Here is a 7500-nt window from a genome sequence, read left to right on the forward strand (position 1 = left end):
GGTTAGGGTTAGGGTTAGGGGTTAGGGTTAGGGTTAGGGTTAGGGTTAGGGGTGAGGGTTAGGGTTAGGGTTAGGTGTTAGGGTTAGGGTTAGGGTTAGGGTTAGGGTTAGGGTTAGGGGTTAGGGTTAGGGTTAGGGTTAGGGTTAGGGGTTAGGGTTAGGGTTAGGTTTAGGGTGAGGTTGAGGGTGAGGGTGAGGGGTAGGTTTTGGAGTAGGGTTAGGGTTAGGGTGAGGGTGAGGGTGAGTGTGAGAGTGAGGGTGATGTTGAGGTTTAGGGTTAGGGTTAGGGCGAGGGTGAGTGTGAGGGTGAGGGTGAGGGTTAGGGTTAGGGTTAGGATTATGGTTTGGGTTAGGGTTAGGGTTACGGGTAAGGGTTAGCGTTAAGTTTAGGGTTAGGGTTAGGGTTAGGGTTAGGGTTAGGGTTAGGGTTAGGGTTAAGGTTACGGTTAGGTTTAGAGGTAAGGGTTAGGGATAGGGTAAGATTTTGGGCTAGGTGTTAGCGTTCGGGTCAGGGTTACGGTTGGTTTGGGTTAGGGCTAGGGTGAGGGTGAGGGCGAGGGTGAGGGTGAGGGTTAGGGTTACGGTTAGGGTTAGGGTTAGGGTTAGGGTTAGGGTTAGGTTTAGGGTTTACCATAAGGGTTAGGGTTAGGGTTAGGGTTAGGGATAGGTTTAGGGTTTAGGGTTAGGGGTTAGGGTTAGGGTTAGGGTTAGGTTTAGTGTTAGGGTTAGGGTTAGGGTTAGGGGTTAGGGTAAGGGTTGTGTTTAAGTTTAGGTTTAGGGTTTGGGTTTAGGGTTTAGGGTTAGGGGTTAGGGGTTAGGGGTAGGGTTAGAGTTAGGGTTAGGGTTTTGGTTTAGGGTTTGGGTTAGGTTTAGGGTTAGGGTTAGGGATAGAGTTTAGGGTTTAGGAATTAGGTTTAGGTTTAGGGTTAGGGTTAGGGTTTAGTGTTAGGGTTAGGGTTAGGTTTAGGGTTAGGGTTAGGGGTTAGGGGTTAGGGTTAGGGTTAGGGTTAGGGTTAGGGGTTAGCATTAGGGTTAGGGTTAGGGTTAGGGTTAGGGTTAGGGTGAGGATAAGGGTGAGGGTGAGGGTTAGGGTTAGGGTGAGGGTGAGGGTGAGTGTTAGGGTTAGGGTTAGGGTTAGGGTTAGGGTTAGGGTTTGGGTTTGCGTTAGGGTTAGGGGTTATGTTTAGGGTTAAGGTTAGGGTTAGGGTTAGGGTGAGGGTGAGTGTGAGGGTGAGGGTGAGGGTTAGGGTTAGGATTAGGATTATGGTTTGGGTTAGGGTTAGGGATACGGGATAGGGTTAGCGTTAATTTTAGGGTTAGGTTTAGGGTTAGGGTTAGGGTTAAGGTTGCGGTTAGGGTTAGGGGTTAGGGTTAGGGATAGGGTTAGATTTTGGGCTAGGGGTTAGCGTTCGGGTGAGGGTTACGGTTGGTTTGGGTTAGGGTTAGGGTGAGGGTGAGGGTGAGGGTGAGGGTGAGGGTGAGGGTGAGGTTGACGGTGAGGGTGAGGGTGAGGGTGAGGGTTGGGGTTACGGTTAGGGTTAGGGTTAGTGTGGCCGGTTGACGTTGCCCCCTTAAGAAAGGGAACATGGTGGACGGAAGTTGGTAAACGGAAGGAATAGTCTAAACTAATTTCATTGGACGAGTGGGAGGAAGCACTTTTCGGAACTGGGAGTGAACTGGACATTTCCAGCACTTCTCAGTCAGTCTTGCTTCCGCCTCTTCTTCAGGCAACAGCTTTCTGTCCTGGGCTTTCTGCCAAGGCTCCGGCCTTGAGAGAAAAACAGATAACAGGCCTGTATTAACTCTTTTCCAATTAACACAAACTGCTTCTAACATTTTTTTTTCTTTCCTCTCTTTTCTCCCTCTTCCTATCCCACTCTGGGGAAAGGGGGGAGAGAGGGGAGAGCGGAGGTGGGGAACCCCCTCTGTCCAGAGGGGGGTCACTCTCATTTCTGTGTTACTCTGTTGTATATCTTTCTATATATTGTAGATATTGTAAATTTGTAAATAATCCCCTGCAAACCCTACATCGCTTTGTAAATATAGCTCCACTGCTTTGCTAATTCAGCTTGCGAGTTTTTTTTTCCTTTCCCTTCAATTTTTTTTCCCCTTTTACTTTACAAGGGGGAAGGGAGGAGGCTTCTCGGCCTTACCCCTTCCATCCCACGACATTTTTTTATTGGCGCCCAACGTGGGGCAGATAATTAGTTTAATTTATTATCTGATTGATTTAGTGTTTTCTAGCTGAATTAGCAAACATGAAGGTATTGTGGTTTGTGGAGCGATTGTTCTTTTCAATTTTTGGGGCTCTGGTTTACAGATATTGTTTGGGTTTGATTCTGGATTACCTGGGTAAATATTTGGTGCGGACAATTTATATGTGGGTTATGTATAAAGTTAAATTATGGTATGGAAAATGTATTCATTTCCTAAGGCCAGTGAGATACAGGAATGTTACCTCCACCACTCTCCCAATTGAGATAAAGGGTTTTAAGATTCCGCCTGAGGAGACGGTAACTTTAGGTGATGCCTGGGATCCAAAGGTGATTTATTTCATGTGTATAATTCTGCTGCTGGTGATAACTAATGTGTTTTCTCTGTATTCCTTGTGGCGAGAGAAAAAGGTGTCCAGGGCGTGTTTTGTTATTAAAACTAGATCAAAAAGAAAACGCCGTGGCTCTCGATCAGTCCCAGAGTCATCTAGTGATGAGGACTGTGGAGAACCCGTGTCAGTCAAAAAGAAGGCTAAAAAGTTAATTGGTAAGGCAGCTCTAAATGACTTTGCTGATTCTAGCAAGCAGCCAAGGGCATCGGCTGGTATCAACATGGCACCTACTCCTTCTCCTACTCCTTCTCCTTCTTCTTCTTCTCCGTCGGCCATTAACGGAGCAACGTCACTTCCACCCACTCCCTCAGTGGGACCGGAAGTCACTGCCCCAGCAGCTGATTTATCTCAGGACCTGTCAGCTTCCATTAAGGTGGCTGTAAATTCAAACACAGCTCCAGTTAAGGTGGCTCCTTTAAAGACTAGAGCTGCAAAGGCCCAAGATGGAGAAGAAGAGGTGGAGACTGATCCTGGTGAGGGGCCCTCTACTCTAAAAGATCCTGCTCAGGAGGAAGAGAAGGTTTGTTTTAAAGATCTAGCTAACCTAGTGAGATCAAAGCAGGATAGAGATGAAGCTAGGAAAGCAGCTGGCAAAGGTGGTTCTCAGCTTAAAGAGATCCTTAGGAGAATGACAGCAGGATTTTATGGGCAAAGAATTCAGGGAGATGAAGATGAAGATGATATTACGGACTGTTCGTCACCACGGGAAGAATTGAGAAATGTCCGTAAAGATTTCACCAGGGCAGATAAGGAGCCAGTTCTAGCTTGGCTTAGTAGGTGCTATGATACAGGTGCTTCAGCTCTAACAGTTGGAGACAAGTCAGCAGCTCAGTTAGGAACTCTCTCAAGGGACAATGGAATAGATAGACATCTAGGCGAAGCTCTCGGTAAGGTTAATCTGTGGATACGCCTCTTGATAGCGGTTGCCCTGAGATACCCTTCCCGAGATGATCTTCCCTGGAATCCTAAACCCTGGACTACCATAGATGAGGGAATTAAGCGCTTGAGAGAATTTGCTGTTAGAGAGCTACTCTATGGTGAACATGAAACTCTGAATCCTGATGACATTCCTGTGGGTATTGGTCTTGCTAAAAAGATCATCAAACTTGCTCCTTCTAATTATGCAAACATTCTGGCAAGCAGAATTGTGTCAAGAAGTTATGGTGGAGCTTCTCCTACGGTTGGCCAATTCAGTGATCAAATGAGACAATTGGAGGATAGCATGACACGTGGTTCTTTGGTTTCAGCCATTGAAACTCTGTCTGGAAAGATTGAGAATTGCATGAAGGATCTGAAAGATTCCATATACCAATTGGCACAAAGGGATAATTTCAATTCTTCCTCCAGGTGGGTACAAGTTTCATCTGTGAGGAATACACGTCCTCCAAGGAGGTCATTCCAAAACAGGACATTCCAAAACAGGTCGTTCCAAAACAGACCACCAAGGCAATCACGTAGAACTATTTGGATAACTCTGCGTGATCAGTTTGGTGAGAACATGAACCGCTGGGATGGCCAACCAACTTCTAATCTTTTCAGGAGACTGAGGGAATTGCAAAGTGGCAGAACCCGAGGTAGCAATACCAGAAGGGTAGCTGTTACTTCCACAGTTCCCCAGAATGACTCTTATGGCTCCAACAGTGGCTCCAGTTATAACATGCAAAGTTATAACCCTGCACAATATGTGCAATGCACATGTGCGCATGTTCCCCATAACTAGGGGTGCCCTGCCTCCCGCCAGGGGGAGGAGAGGGATAACAGAGATAATAGAATCTATTGGGATGTGTACATCCAGTGGCCTGGCACTTCACAATTTCGGAAGTACAGGGCCTTGGTTGACACAGGAGCTCAGTGCACCATAATACCATCAAATTATCAGGGATCAGAGTCTATAACTATTCTGGGAGTCACTGGTGGATCTCAAGAGTTAAGTAAGGTAGAGGTTAATATAAGTTTAACTGGTAAACAATGGAGGAAGCATACAGTTGTGACCGGACCTGACGCACCCTGTATTTTGGGAATTGATTTTCTGAGAGAAGGGCGTTTCAAAGACCCTAAAGGTTACAAATGGGCTTTTGGAGTAGCTTCTATAGAAATTGATGGACAAAAATTGAAGCTGTCTGCCAGACCTGAACTTTCTGATGAATCTGCAGTTGTGGGACAACATAAGATACAGGACATTAAATTGCCGGTTGCTTCTCAGACTGTGCATCACAGACAATACAGAACCAACCGTGACTCTTTGTTGCCCATTCAGAATCTGATTCGTCAGTTGGAAAGTCAGAAAGTCGTCAGCAAAACTCATTCACCTTTCAACAGTCCAGTGTGGCCTGTGCGGAAGCAGAATGGAGACTGGCGTCTGACGGTAGACTACCGAGCCCTAAATGAAGTGACACCACCTATGAGTGCAGCAGTACCAGACATGATGGAGCTACAGTATGAGCTGGAATCCAAAGAGGCCAAATGGTATGCTACCATAGACATTGCTAATGCATTTTTCTCTATTCCCATAGCAGAGGAATGCAGGCCTCAGTTTGCTTTCACCTGGAGAGGAATCCAGTACACTTTCAACAGGCTGCCAATGGGCTGGATCCACAGCTCAAGCATCTGTCATGCAGTGATCCATGATGCTCTGGAGAAAGGAGGTGCTCCAGAACACATCCAGTTCATCGATGATATCATCGTCTGGGGTAAAACTGCTGAGGAAGTCTTCAAGAAAGGTAACAAAATCATTGACATTCTTCTGAATGCAGGTTTTGCCATCAAACGAGACAAGGTAAAAGGACCTACCACAGAGATTCAATTTCTGGGAGTGCGGTGGCAGGATGGACGCCGACACATTCCAGTGGATGTGGTAAATAGAGTCTCTACCATGGCAAGTCCCACAAACAAGCAAGAGACCCTACGTTTCTTGGGGATAGTGGGATTTTGGAGACTGCACATTCCTGGATACAGTCAGATTGTGAAACCTCTGTATGATGTGACTCGAAAGAGAAACCATTTCCACTGGGGACCTGAACAACAAGCAGCCTTTGACCAGATAAAGCAAGAGGTAGTTCAAGCAATGGGTCTGGGACCTGTCCGAGATGGTCCAGACATTAAGAACATTTTGTACACGGCTGCAAGTGACAATGGTCCAACCTGGTGCTTGTGGCAAAAAGCTCCAGGGGAGACACGTGGACGACCTCTTGGTTTCTGGAGTCGAGGTTACAGAGGTTCAGAGGCTAATTATACTCCAACAGAGAAAGAAATTTTAGCTGCCTATGAAGGAGTGAAAGCATCTTCTGAAGTGATTGGAACTGAATCACAACTTCTTTTAGCTCCCAGATTACCAGTTTTGAATTGGATGTTCAAAGGCAAAGGATCCACACCACATCATGCCACAGACTCAACCTGGTCTAAGTGGATGGCTCTGATAACACAGAGAGCTCGAATGGGAAATCTTGAAAGACCTGGTCTAGTGGAGGTGATCTCAAGTTGGCCTGAAGGTATCAACTGTGCCAAACCTCCAGAGGAGAAAGTGACTCGTGCTGAGGAAGCTCCTCCTTATAATGACCTTTCTGATGATGAAAAGAAATATGCTTTGTTCACAGACGGTTCCTGTCGTCTTGTTGGAAACAGGCGAAGGTGGAAGTCTGCAGTGTGGAGTCCAACACGCCGAGTTGCAGAGGCGAAAGATGGAGAAGGAGAATCCAGTCAGTTCACAGAGGTAAAAGCTGTCCAGCTAGCTCTCGACGTAGCTGAACGTGAGAGATGGCCAAAGCTTTATCTCTACACCGACTCATGGATGGTAGCCAATGCTCTATGGGGTTGGCTAAAGAACTGGAAGAAGAATGGTTGGCAGAGAAAAGGAAAACCCATTTGGGCAGCCAACCTATGGCAGGACATTGCTGATCGAATCGAGAGAATTCCAGTGAAAGTGAGACACATTGATGCTCACATTCCTAAGAGCAAAGCTACTGAGGAACAGCAACACAACCATCAGGCAGATCTAGCTGCAAGAGTTTCTCAAGTAGACATGGACTCTAATCTTGATCTCGACTGGAAACACCGAGGTGAGATATTCTTAGCTCGGTGGGCTCACGATTCGTCAGGACATCAAGGCAGAGATGCAACATACCAATGGGCTCGTGACAGATCCATAGACATTTCCATGGATGCTATCACGCAAGTCATCCATGACTGTGACATTTGTGCTGCTATTAAGCAGGCAAAACGACTTAAGCCCTTGTGGTATGGTGACAGATGGTCCAAGTACAAGTATGGTGAAGCTTGGCAGATTGACTACATCACTCTAGCACGTTCTCGTTCTGGTAAGCAATACATGCTTACAATGGTAGAGGCAAACACTGGATGGTTGGAAACTTATCCAGTTCCACATGCAACTGCACGCAACACCATTCTTGGTCTGGAGAGGCAAGTCCTGTGGAGACACGGAACTCCAGAGAGGATTGAGTCAGACAACGGAACTCATTTCAAGAACAACCTTGTAAAGAACTGGGCAAAAGAGCACGGTATTGAATGGATATTCCACATTCCCTACTATGCACCAGCTTCAGGGAAGATTGAACGCTACAACGGTTTGTTGAAGACCACTCTCAAAGCCATGGGAGGTGGATCTTTGAAAAACTGGGAAAAACATTTAGCACAAGCAACCTGGCTGGTAAATAGTAGAGGTTCAGTGAACCGAGCTGGACCTGCACATTCAGATTTGTTACGGAAAGTAGAAGGTGATAGAGTTCCTGTTGTTAGAGAAAAGAACCTGTTAGGTAAAACTGTTTGGGTATTTTCACCCTCAGGAGAGGCTAAACCTGTCCGAGGGGTGGTTTCAGCTGAAGGTCCGGGTCACACTTATTGGGTAATGCAAGAGAATGGTGAAATTCAGTGTGTTCCAC

Source organism: Melanerpes formicivorus, unplaced genomic scaffold (genome assembly GCF_026170545.1).
Source record: "Melanerpes formicivorus ecotype bairdi unplaced genomic scaffold, bMelFor1.0.p_v2 SCAF_122, whole genome shotgun sequence".
Taxonomy (NCBI): Eukaryota; Metazoa; Chordata; class Aves; order Piciformes; family Picidae; genus Melanerpes; species Melanerpes formicivorus.